Genomic DNA, 15,599 nt, shown 5'->3' with positions numbered 1-15,599 from the left:
AAAGAGAGTGCCCAAGAACTTTTGGAATGCAGGAAACACCCATGAACATTTGAAATGCAAAACAGGAAACACTTGGGCAACCCATGCATGCCCTTGGCCCAGGTTCTTGTCTGAAAAAAGTAACAGGACACGAGGAAAATAAGCTAGAGCTAGAAAAACTGGTGTGAAATTTTGTAATGGCTCTGTCTTCTGTCTTCAGCCCTTAGCTATTGCAACCAATGGGTTGCTGTTTCTCCCTCTGAAAATGCCTTGCATTCTCCCTTGGATATCTATCTGTTTTCCTAAATAAATTTGTGTCTCTGGTTGGCGTGCACTGAATTTTTTTTCATTCTTGTATGCCAAGGACCCCACTTGTCCTGAGTCAAGTTCCACTCTCTGGGACCTCCTCTAATGACAGAGACCCTCTTTTTCTTTTAGGTTCCTAGAATCAACTTAAAACATTATTAATATTGAACAGATCCTGCCCAGAAGCTATTTGTAAGTGTTCTTCTCTGCCACTTTAACCTTTCAAAACGTGCTGTATTGTAACAGTGGTCCATATTGTGCTTTGAATATAACCCTGACTGCTCTAGCACTGTAACATATTTTTAAAACAGACCTGTTTCTTTCTCTTCTTCTCTCCAAGCCTGTCCCTAATCTCTACTCCCTAATCCCAAAGGAAACAAGATTACCTTTCTTCCCCATCCTAGGCGGAGTTATCTGTCCCTGAGCACACACCCACCTTAAGAATGAAATAATTCAGATTTTGGAAATGGCTTCAGATCTCAGAAATTACTATCTTCCAAATTAACAAGTGAATTACAACTCCTACAGATTTGGAATGTAGCCTTTGAGTCTGTTGGCAGCAGGTCCACCCTGGCCCCTGGAGCCCAAACCTCCACTAGTTTGTTCTGCATGCCAGTGTGGCCAGCTCACAAGGCCATGGCGAACTTGCGGTTTTTGTGTTCCTGCTTGTCCGTCTGAGACATATGTGTCCCACTGGAATGCCTTGACCTTTTCCGGTCTGATGGACTTCTTGTTAAGGGAGGTTTCGGTACCTGACAATAATAGATGTTGAAACTAAATTTCTCCCCCCTCCCTCCTGCTTTTGGGTAGTTTTCCACTTCTGCTGCTTGGGGTATAAAAAAGTGTGTTAGCAATAAAGTGTGTGACTCCTGGATGAAGAACCTTGGTGTCCTGTGTGTCTTTTAACCTCGCCTTCCCTCGCCGGACTCGGCTCCCTTGGCCAGACGCGGCAGAGTCACCTCTTTAAAAGCCTCCAGTTTCTGCTAATGGCAGATTCACAGCTTTTGGGAAGCTGTGTTTCACCTTTTCTGATTAAGCCATAAACCTTTTTTCTTCTTCTCATAACCATGTCCTCATTGTTGTGTCAACAACAGGGACAAGGATTGAGCTTTCAGCAACATGATAGATATATCCTGGCCCTGAGACTCTTCCTGTGAAACCAGATATGAACATTCCAGGTCTTTAAGTATGAGCAAAATAAAAATAAGACCCAACACATATATTAGCACTGACCCCAATTGAATGTTTAGATTTTTGCTCAACTGTTTATATATTTATTTATTGGTAGCAGAGATGAGACCCAGAGGCACCCAACCACTGAGCCACATCCCCAGCTCTTTTTTTGTGTTTTACTTAGAGACAGGGTCCAGCTGAATTGCTTAGGTCCTCTCTAACTTGCTGAAGCTGGCTTTCAACTTCCTAATCCTCCTTTCCTACTTCAGCCTCCTAATTGCTGAGGTTACAGGTGTGACCACCACACCCAGCTAAACTTTCTTGTTTTCCTGTGGTTCTGCATTCAATGGCAATAGTTAACCCATGTGTGGAATATGATCTTCTACTGCAACTGCAGATTGTTGTAAAAGGAAGAAATATTTTTCTTTGGGGAACTAGTTAAATCTCAGCAGTAGTGAGAAATTCCAAATAGTTGTTTCATTGGTTATTTGGTTTACCAAACAGGAGGTGGCTCTTTGGCTTCAGGCACAGAAGGGAATAGCCAAAGCTAAGGGAGAGTCCAGCAGAACCTGACAACCTAGACATTGAGCAGGGAAGGGTGATAAAACCAGAGTGATTTTTGTTGTTATGGCATGGAAGGGAGGTTGGCTTAACTGAAGTGATAGAAGGGGTTATATTTTTGTTTTTGTTCTTCTCTTGTTGATGTTTTTTTCTTTGTTCTTGAAGGATTTGCCCTGCATCCTGAGGGAACTTGAAACTGCAATGTTAGAAACACTCAGCATCTGCTCTTGGTGAGGAGTGAGCCATCTGCTGCTCAGGAAACCCTTCTAGCTATTTCAACAGGCATGTTTTCCCACAAAGGTAGAAGGACACTTTTCTTGTCAGAAGAAGGGAATAGTGCCTCCAGCTGCCTGAGCAACTGCTTCAGAGGATGCCAGAGTTGGAAATGGGTTGAAAGCCTGGTAGATGTGAGTGCTTTTGCTTCACTTTTCTTTATATTGGAATTGTAAGGGCTTTGCCTGAGTTTCTCAGCAAAACATATCACATTTGGGTCTTCATCTTCTCCCTCTCCTTTCTTTTTTATTTTGTTATAACATTGCTGATAGTGTTCAACAGCAGAACACTAATTCTAGATATTTATGATTCATTTTTTTTGTTCTGAATAACATTGTTATTGGCCAAAATATAGGGTACGAACTCTAGCCCTAGTGCCTGTAATTGCCAGGTTGCCCATGAGGGGAAGGTGTTCCTGGTATTGGCTGATGTGGGTGGGCATGGCCAACATATATGCTCTGTTCTTTCCAGGTAGACTGCTGATCCCATTCAGGGAGGCTCCCCTACCTCTACAGAATGGCTTGGCCCATTCCTTGCAGCTGTGTAATAGGGGTTCCCTTGATGCTTTGACTATATCCCTTGTGGCTTTGAAACTTACAAGTTGTTTTTTTCTTTTTCCTAAAGATTTTTTTCTGATCTTCTCTAATCTTTTTCTTAAACTGCTCCTTATCTTCTCTCTGATCTTCTCCTCCCTGATCTTCTTTTCCCTAACCTACTCCTCCCTGATCTTCTCCCTTATCTTTCCTTTAACTTTTCCCTGATCTTCTCTGATGCTCTTTATCCTAAATTTCCTTCCTCATTTTCTCCATGATCATTTTTTTTCCTGATCTTCTCTGATCTTCTTTTCCCTAATCTTCTCCTAGCTGATCTTATTCTCCCTGATTTTCTCTTTCCTGATCTCTCCTTCATAATCTCATTTTCTCTGAATTATCTCTATAAAAGCTTACTGTTTCTGAAAAAGGGCAGAATCACAGTCTTTGAGACAGGAGTTCCCTGTGTTTGTCCTTTGCTAGCAAAGTAATAAATCAGCTTTTTCCTTTTCTCAAAACAGTGCCCTTGTTATTGGGTCAGCATCAGGGACAAGGTCTGAGCTTTTGGCAACTGTTGAAGTTGGGATAAGATATGTACAGAAAGAGAATTAAACCCTCTATGGATGAGCATGTTTCCTGGGAATGATCCCCTGCCCTTTCTGTTCTTCCTCCCTCTGGCTTCTTCTGAAAGTATGAAATCCAGCATCTTTACCCTGATCAGGCCCAGCTGAGGAAAGTTCAATGTGGCAGCTTCCAGGTTTAAGCTGCTGTGCTTCCACCTCTTCACCCAGCAGTGTCTGTGAGCCCAGATCCAATGTAACTGCTGCAGGATGCCTGCAGTAGGTGACTCAGAGTGTTGGACTGGGGTGGAATTTTCCATTCCTACAGTGCACTGAATGGGGAAGTGAGGGGCGAGAAAGTCATACTGCTGACTTCTGTCTGGCATTACTCCCTTGTGTAAAATGGGGCAACTGGGGGTGAAGCAGGCTCTGCTTAGGTATGGATATAACATGAAACTGAAGGATAACCAGTATTCTATTGAATTATTTGAGGAAAAAAAAAGTAATATAATTTTTTTTTTGTCTCATGGCAAATAAATATGTTTTTATTTTAAAATTATATATATATATTTCCTTGATAGCCATTATACATGTAATGTATTTAACAGATGTAACTTGAGTATAATACTTTTATGTGGTATTTTGTACTCTAGTTAAATCAAAAATCTTTCTGGGCTCTAGAAACCAATTTTTCTCAAACTTTATTATTTTTATTTTTTTGAATGTACCTCCTCTTTCCTCCTAGGCCCCAGATTTACACTGTGTTGACAAGTATAGCTCTAGCTTTATGCTATCATGTAACTGTACACTGTCATGGTACACACATACTATAATTTCTACAGGTCTATGCTGCTTGGTGAGGAGTACTTCATATATACATAAACAGTTTTCATGAAGAAATAATAGCAGTTTCGACTCCATCTTTACTTCATGAGAATTTGTTTTGTGTCCTTATCAATACTCTGTATTCTTTTGGTTGTTGTTGTTTCTTACTGGAAATTTCAATGAGGGGCACACAGAGACTGGGTCACACATAGTTGCTTAGGGCTTTGCTAAATTTCAGAAGCTGGTTTTGAACTCAGGATTATCTTGCCTTAGCTTCCCAATCCAATGGGATTAGAAGTGTGTGCCATGGATCCTTGTTCTATTTTATTTTTATATTGAAATATATATTAATTCTGAAAATAATTTATTCTTGATATTAAGAAAGCATAGAATATCATTTTTTTTCCACAAATAACCACCTTTTTTTGGAAAAGATGTCAGTAGTACCAGATGTATACTTTATTGTTTTCTAAATGGAAAGTTTATTATTATTATTATTATTATTATTAAGCTATGTATGAGTCACAAAAGTTTATCTGTTCATATTATATGGTATATACTCTTTTCTATAACTTCATAGCATACTTCAATGTGTATCAAAATGACCTGTTGGGGGTTGGGAGGGAAGAGAAGGGTTCATGGGGTAAGAAATGATGGTGAAGGGCTGGGATTTTGGCTTAGTGTTAGAGTGCTAGCATGGGTGTGACTTGGGTTCAGTTCTCAGCACCACATAAAAATAAAGGCATTGTGTTGTCTCCGTCTACAAAAAAAGACTCTCTCTCTCTTTAAAAAAAAAAAACTTTATTAAAAAAATAAGTGATGGTGGAATATGATGTATATTATTATATAAATACATGTATAAAGAAGTGAATTCGTGTAAATATACTTTGTATAAAACCAGAGAAATGAAAAATTGTGCTCTATATGTTTAATAAGAATCGTAATGAATTCTGCTGTCATATAAAATAAAAAGTAATTAAAAATGAAAAATAAATGATGGCATTATGTTCTAATTGGAAATAAATACTACTCCTTTTAAAAATTGGGAAAAAAAGGTCTGTTGGTCAGTGATAAACTTTATTAAGTATAAAACGTATCCTGAATATTTGGTAATACATAAACCCAGACTTAGGTATTTATAGTGTTTCAGCAAAATTAAAAAACTTACTGTAGAGATCATTTCTTCAAACATACACTCATAATTATATGAGATGCATTTTATACATATACATATATACTACCATTATATACAATTAATAAATGATTACTACATCTCACATTACCACATTTATTTCAAATTAATTTGTCTTTTGAAAGCACCAATGTATGACACTCATTGGATATATATACTTGGTGTGTCTTCAAATTTGTCACTTTATGTATTATGTTCTTTTCTTTACTCTCCTTTTTATAGAATTTCTTTTTCCAAATTATTGAGATTATTGAATTTTAGACACTTCAGTTTAACAGTGCAGTCTGTAGATTTTCTTTTTAACCTCAGGTAAAATACATCCCACTTTTTGTGGGCTTATTGCTATGTAAATGATTTCTAAAACCTGCATATATAACACCCTAACCTGACCTTACTCTGGACTATTGATATCTGAGTGGAAGGGATCTCAAAGTGATCCATGAAAAAGACAGGATCCTGATGGGTCAGGATGTGAGATTGGTGGATGCTGAGTATACAGTAGTGAGTATTCATGAAAAAGTATTGGTGGAGTAGATATGGGTAGAGAAAAAAAGTGCTGTGAAGGAAAGAGGGAAAGAATGATAAGCTCAAGGGTTCAGATTTAAAAAGTCTAGTGGTGGATCAATAGTAGCATGAGGGTAAGGGGTAGTTTCTTTGGAGGCAGAAATAAGGTACAAGCAAAAGAAGAAGGTAACTCTGTCACAGTCCCCAAAAGAAAGAGTCAGATGAGTGGATTATGTGTTTATTTCTTCCCACATTGGAGTGGAATTGATAATTCACAGAGTATGTTTAAGTAGGTAGTATAAAACCATTTCCAAGTAGCTTTACAAATTTATGTGGCCACAATCAACATTTGACAATTCCAGTCACATAAAATTTTGTACTTTTTCATCTCTTTTATTTATTTATTTAGTTAGTTATTCATTCATTCATTCCATTTTTTTTCATTCACTTTGCTTTATTGTTATTGTGTATATATTCCTGGTGAGTATTCAATGATACACACACACACACACACACACAGGTATATATATATATATAATGCTAACTTCTATAACACTATATTCTAAAACATTAAAGTCAGCCAGCCTCAGCAACTTAGTGAGGTAGTAAGAAAATCAGCAAAACCATTTTTCTTTATAGAATATTTTATTAATGGCTGAGAGTGTTTCTTAGCAATAAAGCATATCTGATTTCAATTTGTAATATGAGAGAGAGAGAGAGAGAGAGAGAGAGATCTTACAAAAATGAAAAAAGTAATCAGTGACACTCTTAGTGTCAAGGATGTAAATAATTTAAAAGTAATTTAAAAGTTGGAAAACACATCTGAGTTATTAACTGCTGCTTTGGAAAGTTAGTCTTCTCTCCAACATATAAAAGTGAGAGAGGAATTCTTTATTAAGTTTTGTATAAGAAAAAAGAGGTGTTTTGACACAGTTTTTAGTTGACCCAGACTGAGTCAACTTTAGTGGGTGATTAGGGTTCTGCCAAGATGATAGATCTTTGAGTTATTTGGAATAATGTGATTTTATCTAGTCTTCAAAAACAAAGATTAAGGTCTACTATAAATCAGGCTTGGTCAAGGAAAAAACATTTAAATGAAAAGTAAATGTATGAATAAACACATAAAACAATATTTAAGAAAAAGTTAACATTCAGAATATTTATGCAATTATATAATCACCAGTAATGTAAAAACAATGACAGCTAAAGAAAAAATGAATCAATAAAGGAACAAATAAATAATGGAATTAATTAATTAATTAATTAATTAATAACTACCAAGTGCAAAGATGTAAAGTGACTGGAATTGTCAAACTCAGCTTGTAGCCATGACAAAGTGTAAAGTTACATGGAAATGGTGTTTTACTACTTACTGAGACATACCTTATGAACTATAAATTCTACTTCTAGGTGAGAAGAGTTGAACAAAGAACCCATTCACCTGGCTCTCTTACTTGGGAACTGTGCAAAAAATTACCTTTTTCTTTCTCCCCAAATTTTATTGCTACTTCCAACAACACTACCCCTCTACATTCATACCATCATTGTAGACTTGTAGCATATGAACTCCTCTACTGCTCAAGCTTTTTCTTTTTTTATTACTCTTTTTCTCCCTACTCCCATATAGTCCACCAATACTTATTTTGCAATGCAAAATCTGCATACTCAGCAATCTCCAGTCTTACATCTTACTATATCCATTCCCTGCCTTGTGCATGACCATTTTGAGATCCCTTGCATCAAGACATCAATAGTCCAAAGTGATCAGATTTGGGGGTAAAATATGCTGAATATTAGAGGTCAGTTACACAAGAAGAACGCTATAAAAAGTGGGCTTCATTTAAGGGTGAAAATAAAAAGAAAATCTATAGACTTCACTAGTTAAAATAAAGGATCCAAAATTTATGAGTCTCAATAATTTGAATTATACCTGTGAGTCTCTTATTTTGGGGGAAGGGATATGGGGACATTGCTAATGAATTTAAAGCTCAAACTGTTTTTTATGAGACAAAGAACAGAGAAGTAAAAAAATATTAAAGAAACTGTGATATCATTTTCGTAAATAAAAATATAGACATATTTATTCACAAATTGTTTAACCTTATAAACAGTTATAAATGTCAATTCACTTCCCTCTGGGTTAGGTCCTAGTATTGGAAGAAAACTTTGCCTTAAAATAACCGCATTCACAAACCCTCAAATAATAATAATAATAATAATAATAATAATAATAATAATAATAATATGACATGGGGACAATTTCAGGGTTGTGAAGCATACCTATAATATAAGTTACTTGAAAAGCCATCAGGAGAATTTTATACACTGTCTGAAGACATATATGTATAAATTATATATAAAAAGTGTTTATGAGTTCTGTAGTGAGGGTGCACAAGCCTAATACACAGTCTTTATTTTTTCTTGAGTATTGTAGATGGACATAATACCATTAGTAGTTTGTTTGTTGGTTGGTTTTTTAATGTGGTGCTGGGTGTCCAACCCAGTACCTCCTGCATGCTTGGGAAACACTCTACCACTGATCCATAACACTAGTCCCTAAAGTCCGTTACTAATTTTTTTTTTTTCAGGGAGTGTAGGTGTGTAGTGCAGGGGATTGAATCCATGGCCTTATATAAGCAAAACAAGCACTCTACTGACTAAGCTATATTCTCAGTCCTGATCTGTAGTCTTTTAACAATGACAATGGCACAGCCTGTCATTCAGACTTTGAGTCTGTGCCCACTTGGCTCAGGTTGGAGGCAGTGCCTGAAACCTTGACCAATCAGTCTCTTTGGTGAAACTGCCCAATCCTCATGCAGCCTGTGATGAGGGGGCAGGCTTCCACAATCTTCTGTTCCTTTGGTGTCTGGAGCCAGCCATTTTTTCAATCTTTTTGTAGGCTTTCTATTCTGGATCCGGAGCCCAGGTTTCTGTGTTATGCAGAAGCTGAAAACAAATCACAGGGAGATCCCTGAGAACCCTGAAAGCCAGGAAATGGTAAGTGTGCCTTGTTATCTTGAGACTGGGTAGGAAGGTGGCTTAAAGCTGACAGGAGTGGCAATGGTGGAAATTGGCAGTCATGGCTAGGGACTCTTCTGGTCCTCTCCAGAATCTTGTGGCTAGAGGGTCTCTTTGGGGCAGCTTAGCCTTCACCTGCCTCTGACTAGTCTAGTGAGGCTTAGATCAGCAGTTGAAAAACTGGGCATTTTGTTCCATAATTGTATGGTGGATTTCAGCTTCTTTCTAAAACCCTTTGTGGGCTTCCATGTGCCATGAGTCCAGCATGTCTCCAGATTGCATAGTAGAGACTGAAATAATTATCAGGAGAGAACCACAATTCCATTTGTTGTACTCATGCATGAGATAGGCTGTTGATTTTAGGGCTTGTTACTCATGAGGTTTGTCTATTTATTTATTTATTTATTTTATTTAGTGTGTGTGTGTCTGTGTGTCTGTGTGTTTGTGTGTCTGTGTGTGTGTGTGTGTGTTTGTGTGTGTGTTGTTTTCTTTTTGGTACCAGAAATTCAACCCAGAGGCATTCATCCACTGATTCACATTCCCACCCTTTTTTTTATATTTTTATTTAGAGACAAGCTCCCTTTGAATTTCTTAGGGCTTCATAAATTTGATGATGCTAGCTTTTAACTCATTCTCTTTATGAGTCCTGAGATTTTTAATGTAGGGGAAGCAGTATCTCAAATCCAGAAAAAAATTGAAATCCAGAACTTCAGTTTAGCTCTCCATAGGTCTCAGAATAAACTCCTAGTTTTCTAGCTCTCTGTTCACATATCCAAAATTAGGGTTCTCTGTTCACAGTGAATAAGTCTAAAATAGAATAGATAGTATGACCATGGAATGTGGATAATGGGCCTCACTCTAACACACCTGGTGGCTAACTGAAAGATATGTTAATGAGCACCATTAAAGCCTATTTCCAACGTAAAAGACCTTGAAGCCCATTTGTGGGAACACCTTTAACAAAGTCCTTTGTCCAGGGGGGATTCCTGATTGAATTTGAAGAAAAAAGGATTGGTCACCACAGAAAGAATAAAAGTGAACCCATATGGTAATCAGGATAGGATTTCTTTTCCAAAGCCTATTCTAAATGCATTATGCTCCATGTTCTGCCCAAAACTATTAGTAAAGTTCTAAGATGGCATACCAAAATGAGTTTTTTTTTTTCTGGTACCATTCCTCATACCACATGGTGGGAGTTCTATTTCTTAGATTTTTCTCTTCAAAATTTAATGAGACAAGCACCCAGATGCAATTGGCAAACTGAGAAATTTTGGCTCATCTCAAAACTCCACTTTCAGCCTTATAAATCATTATTTTCCCATGTTTTATTTCAAGTGGATGCATCATTTATGTTTTTCTACAAGAACTGAAGGGCATTTTTAAAAGATTTTAATTCATCACTCTGAGATTTTCATATGAGAAGAAAGCAGAATAAAATTAGGTGACATTAAAAAGAATGAATCCCTCCTAAATGAGGTGTATGTGTCCCAATTAAGAAATTTTAAAAACCATAATGGGTCATCAATTGAGGGTTTATTTATTTATTAATGTATTTGTTTGTTTACTTATTTATGGTCAGACCATTTTATTAAAATAACCCACAGAAGGGGTTGGGGTTGTGGCTCAGCCATAGAGCACTCACCTAGCAAGTAAAAGGTCCTGGGTTGGATCCTCAGCACCACATAAAAATAAATAAATAAATAAATAAATAAATAAATAAATAACCCACAGAAACATTCCAAAAATTTCAGGAAACTCTTCTGGTGTGGCAGAAAAAATAAAAGTGGGACTAACTTGAATTTAAATCACATGCTAGTTCAATCTCTCTCTCTCTCTCTCTCTCTCTCTCTCTCTCTGTACTGGGGATTGACCCCAGGGCCTCATGCTTAGAAGCAAGCACTCTACAAGCTTAGCTATTTACTTAGCCTCATGATTTTGGGGGAAGAAGACCAGGGATTGAAGTCAGGGGCACTCTACCACTGAGCCACATTCCTACCCTCATTTTGTATTTTACTTAGGGACAGGGTTTCACTGAGTTGCTTAGTGCCTCACCATTGCTGAGACTCATTTTGAATTCATGATCCTTTTGTCTCAGTCTTGTAAACAGCTCATATTACAGGCATGCACCACCATACCTGGCCAACTTTAATCTTAAGGGCTAAAGTACACAGCAAATTAGATCAAAGTACATGTCAATAACTTGGTACATTATTTTATATATATATATTTTTTTTCTTAGTTGTTGATAGACCTATATTTTATTTACTTATATGTGGAGCTGAGAATTGAACCCAGTGCCTAACATGTGCCAGACAAGTGTGCTACCACTGAGCCCCAGCCCAGCCCCCCTGGTACATTTTTTATGGGGGACATTGGAGATTGAACTCAGGAACACTTGATTATTAAGACACATCCCCCAGGGTTATTTTCTTTTACTTTATTTAGAGACAGGATCTCACTGAGTTTCTTAGCACCTCACTTTTGCTAAGGGTGGCTTTGAACTTTTGATACTTCTTCCTCAGCCTCTTCAGCAACTGGGATTACATGCTTGCACCAACACACCCAGCTCTTGGTACATTTTTAATACCTGTTTTACATAGATTTTAACCAGTAGCCTCAACTTTTTTCTAATATATTTTTGACTTGAATCCATAACCCAGAAATCAGTGAAACAGAATCTATTTTTTATCTCCAACACTGCTTTCAGTTATGACAGAGTCTGAGTTAAGATTCCCCATTAAAGAATTTACTATGTGTTGGGTCTCATTCTGACCTCACATATGACCTAGTTCTGAGTTTTAGAATATCTGAAACAAGGTTCCCAGAGATTCCAAATATTTTGGAGTATTTAGAAAACACCACTATCTGAGTCTTGCTTTCCAGGGACCAGTTTGGATTTTAAGTGTGTAGCTTCTGAAGGGATGGACTAATTGGATGCTTTGCAGCTGGAAGGCATTTTCTGATATACTTTCTATCTAAAAGGTACTTCATTTGTTTCCTTTTATTAGATACTGTGAATAAAGATATAATAAAAATAGATGTGTGGCAATATGTTTAGCAAAAGGATCCCAATTCCTTTACATATATATCCAGAGTTATTATTAGTGGATTGTATGACTTTTTTATGAAGAATTATTATTTATATCTTTTTATTTTTTAAATACTGGAGATTAACTCCAGGGCACTTTACCAAGTCTCCAACACTTTTATTTATTTATTTATTTTTGAGAGAGGGTTTTACTGAGTTTCTTAGGACCCTTGCCAAGTTCTTGAGGCTGGTCTTTAACTTGAGAATAAACCCCTAGTTTTCTACCTCGTATCCTCTTAAGCAACTGGGAGTACAGGCATGTACAACCTTGCACTGCTACCCCAAATTATTACTAGTGGATTATGTGGCATTTTTATTTTGGGCTTTTATTTATTTATTTATTTATTTATTTATTTATTTTACAGAGAGGGGGAGAGAGAGAGAGAGAGAGGGAGAGAGAGAGAGAGAGAGAGAGAGAGAGAGAGAGAGAGAATTTTAATATTTATTTTTTAGTTTTTTGGTGGACACAACATCTTTGTATGTGGTGCTGAGGATCGAACCCAGGCTGCACCCATGCCAGGCGAGTGCAATACCGCTTGAGCCACATCCCCAGCCCTTTATTTTGGGCTTTTAAAGAACCTTAACGCTTATATAAAAATATATTTATTAAATTTATATTGTCACCAACATTTTTACATATTTGTCTACCCTGGAAACCCTATTAATTATGAGATATTTGCTTGGTTTTGTTTGGTTTGGTGCTGAGTATTGAACCCAGGGGTGCATACCACTGAGACACATCCACATTACTTTTTATGTTATATTTTGAGACAGGCTCTCAGTAATTTGATTGTAGCCTTGTCATGTTAATGAGGCTGTCTTTGAACTAACAAATCTCCTGCATCATTTTTCATAACTTCTAGAATTTCAGGCATATGCCACCATACATGACAATTTTAGATTTTTATATTAGCCATTCCAACAGCACTGCATGGGCTGCAGAATTCTATTTGATTAATGCATTAAATCCCTGAGGCAAGTTTATGTGAAGTAGCCAGTGTAGGAGTGTTGTGTAAAGATTAGCAAGGATTGTGGAATGTGATAGACCTTATTATCTAAAGTACATATGTGAAGATAGAAACTGATATGAACATACTTTATATACAAACAGAGGAATGAAAAATTTTTCTATAAGTGTAATAAGAATTGCATTTTTAAATACAAGGCATTCCATTGTCATGTATTTAAAAAATGAAACAAAAAAAGATTTCTTTATATGTATTGCTGAAAATCAAACTCAGTGCTTTGCACATGGTAGCAAAGTAGTCTACCACTGAGACACAACTCCAGCCCATGTACCCAGCTTTTTATACTCTCTTTGTAGTAATCAGAAACAACTTTAAAAATTAAAATTGCATTTATATCACTTTTCCTAGTGCAGTAATGTATTACCAACTAAACTTATTCTTGGTATTTTTAAAAGAATAATATAATGGATGACTGTTATTTTTTTCCAGAGATTATTTTAGCACTTCTTTAGGGAATGGTGAAGGGTCTTCTCTTTTTTCAGAATATGGATATCTCCTATTATCAAATGGGTCCATGCTAAGTGAGTTGAAAATAATTATTTTAAAGTTCACACAATACACACATTTCCAAGACTATAGGGGCAAGGGAAAGAACAATATTCACAACCAAGAAACTATTTCCCATGGAAGCATAGTATCAGTGTCCAACCTGGAGTGTAATCCAGATCTTTCAGTGATAAGGTAGTGTAAAAACCACAACAATAGATTTTTGGGATCCTCTAAATTACCCTGAATGGCTTTAAATCATTTACTCTTCTTCAAAGTAAAATTTCTGCTACCTACTTAAAAAAATAAAGCACTATGAATGAGAAAGGTGAATGAGACTTAAGTTCTGTGGAAGTAATGAGGTTGACCTTTAATTATAGTTTATAAATAGTCAAATAAGAAGGGCCTTAGAGTTGTCTCATCTTTTCCAACACATGATGTCGAATACTTAGATGAGCTGACATGAGATAATGAAAATGCATTTCAGGGAACTGCTATCACAGAAATTTTCAGGGTAGAATCTTGGAAATGTGGGGAAAATATATTCATATACATATGCATTTCTATAAAAAATAAGTGATAAGTACATGAGTATGAGGGTAAATTCAGTGTGCCTCATGCATTGTAGGTTGAAGGTAATGATAAAGTAGTAACTGAAGAGATCCAGAACTCTATAATTGTGGGAGACATTAATAGCAATTTAGAAAAAGAAAATACAGTTAAATCCCTTTAGATATACCTCTGTCCTCTGTTCTTCTTATGAATTTGATTCTGCCAAATGAGATTATATGAGTATGGTTCTCTAAATTTATGTTTTCTTTTGTTTTTAGGATTTTGTCAGCTATGTCATGTAAAGCCCTGTCCTAAACTCACTTTGGGGGCTCTTTTACCACCTGTTCTAGGAACGCAGAGCAGAGACCCACCTCACTCATTCTGTGCAATGAATTGACTTTTGTCAATCTTTGCAAACAATGATTGGAAGAACAAGCATATTGGATGGTTTTTCATATCCTATAATATGGTTGTCAGACCCTGTGGGGTTAAAGGGTAGTTGCTTGCTATGTTAGAGAAATCTTCCCTATGAGAAGGGCTTATCTATATTTTTTGTTTGGAAGCCCCATAAACAGAAGAGAAGCATTTATGGTTACAAACACAGGAATGCCAGAAGCCATTAGATGTGAGAAAATACAAAAAATAAAATCCTCTCTTAGAGCTTTTAGAGGTAAAATGTTTATTTCTGTTTTCTGTAAGAAAACTAAAATTTCTCTTTGGCCTGACAATATTTTGATGTTTTAAACTTGCTTGGAATTTCTAACTGTGTTTTGAATTCACCTATGCCTGCTATCTCTTGCCAGATAACCACACTCTCTAAAACCTTACTGGTGCCTCATAAATCCTGGCTCCCTGACCAAATAACAATTCTAAATCTCAGTGGCAGTTCATAAATTCTAATGTTTGGAGCTGAATTTATTTTCTTCCTTGAAATGTTAGCCATGTAGATCCTTAACCTGCTATCTGCCTTTGTGTTATGCTTGTCAAAATCTTGTTAGCTGTAAGTACTCTAGACACCCACCTCCTTTATAACTTTTTGTGCTGTAAAAACTTTTTCCTGAAGATCAGGGGGATGATCTCTAGCATGGGTTTTTTTAAGAGACAGTCCTGGAGAGATTTTGTGTACACAATACAATCTTGTTTAAATTGATTTAAAATTGGAGTTGCTGGTCTTTTCTTTGTGTTTTGGTTCAACATTAACCTTTTTTTAACTTCACTGTAAATAAAACCAAAGAACACCACAAAACTCTTGTAAATGAGCCAGGTGCATAAGAGTCATTCTTTACTGAAAGCACATTATTCATTATAGAAATGATATAAGCTTAAAAATTAAAAGATAGCTCAAATATAAGGGAGTTTAGGAGTTAGAATTTTTTTTCTTTCAGAATATAGGTAGTAAAGTAGGACAAAAGAGAAAATGTGAAGCATAAATATATTAAGTAATATTCAAAAAAATTACCAAAATATTTATTACAGAAAAAAAATCGTATCTATAGAAATGGTTCAAAGGAAGCATTTTTTTTT

The 15,599-nt window shown here is 36.2% G+C and overlaps 1 long non-coding RNA gene across 1 annotated transcript; it reads left to right on the top strand.

The window, feature by feature from the left end:
* Positions 1 to 1,875: 1,875 nt before the first annotated feature.
* Positions 1,876 to 15,335, top strand: LOC125610906. The gene is made up of 3 exons (XR_007340956.1): positions 1,876 to 2,426; positions 8,803 to 8,900; positions 14,354 to 15,335. It is a non-coding gene; the product is annotated as an uncharacterized LOC125610906 (long non-coding RNA).
* Positions 15,336 to 15,599: the final 264 nt, after the last annotated feature.

This window comes from Marmota marmota, unplaced genomic scaffold (assembly GCF_001458135.2).
Source record: "Marmota marmota marmota unplaced genomic scaffold, marMar, whole genome shotgun sequence".
NCBI lineage: Eukaryota > Metazoa > Chordata > Mammalia > Rodentia > Sciuridae > Marmota > Marmota marmota.
This window is presented reverse-complemented; position numbering and strand designations above follow the sequence as displayed.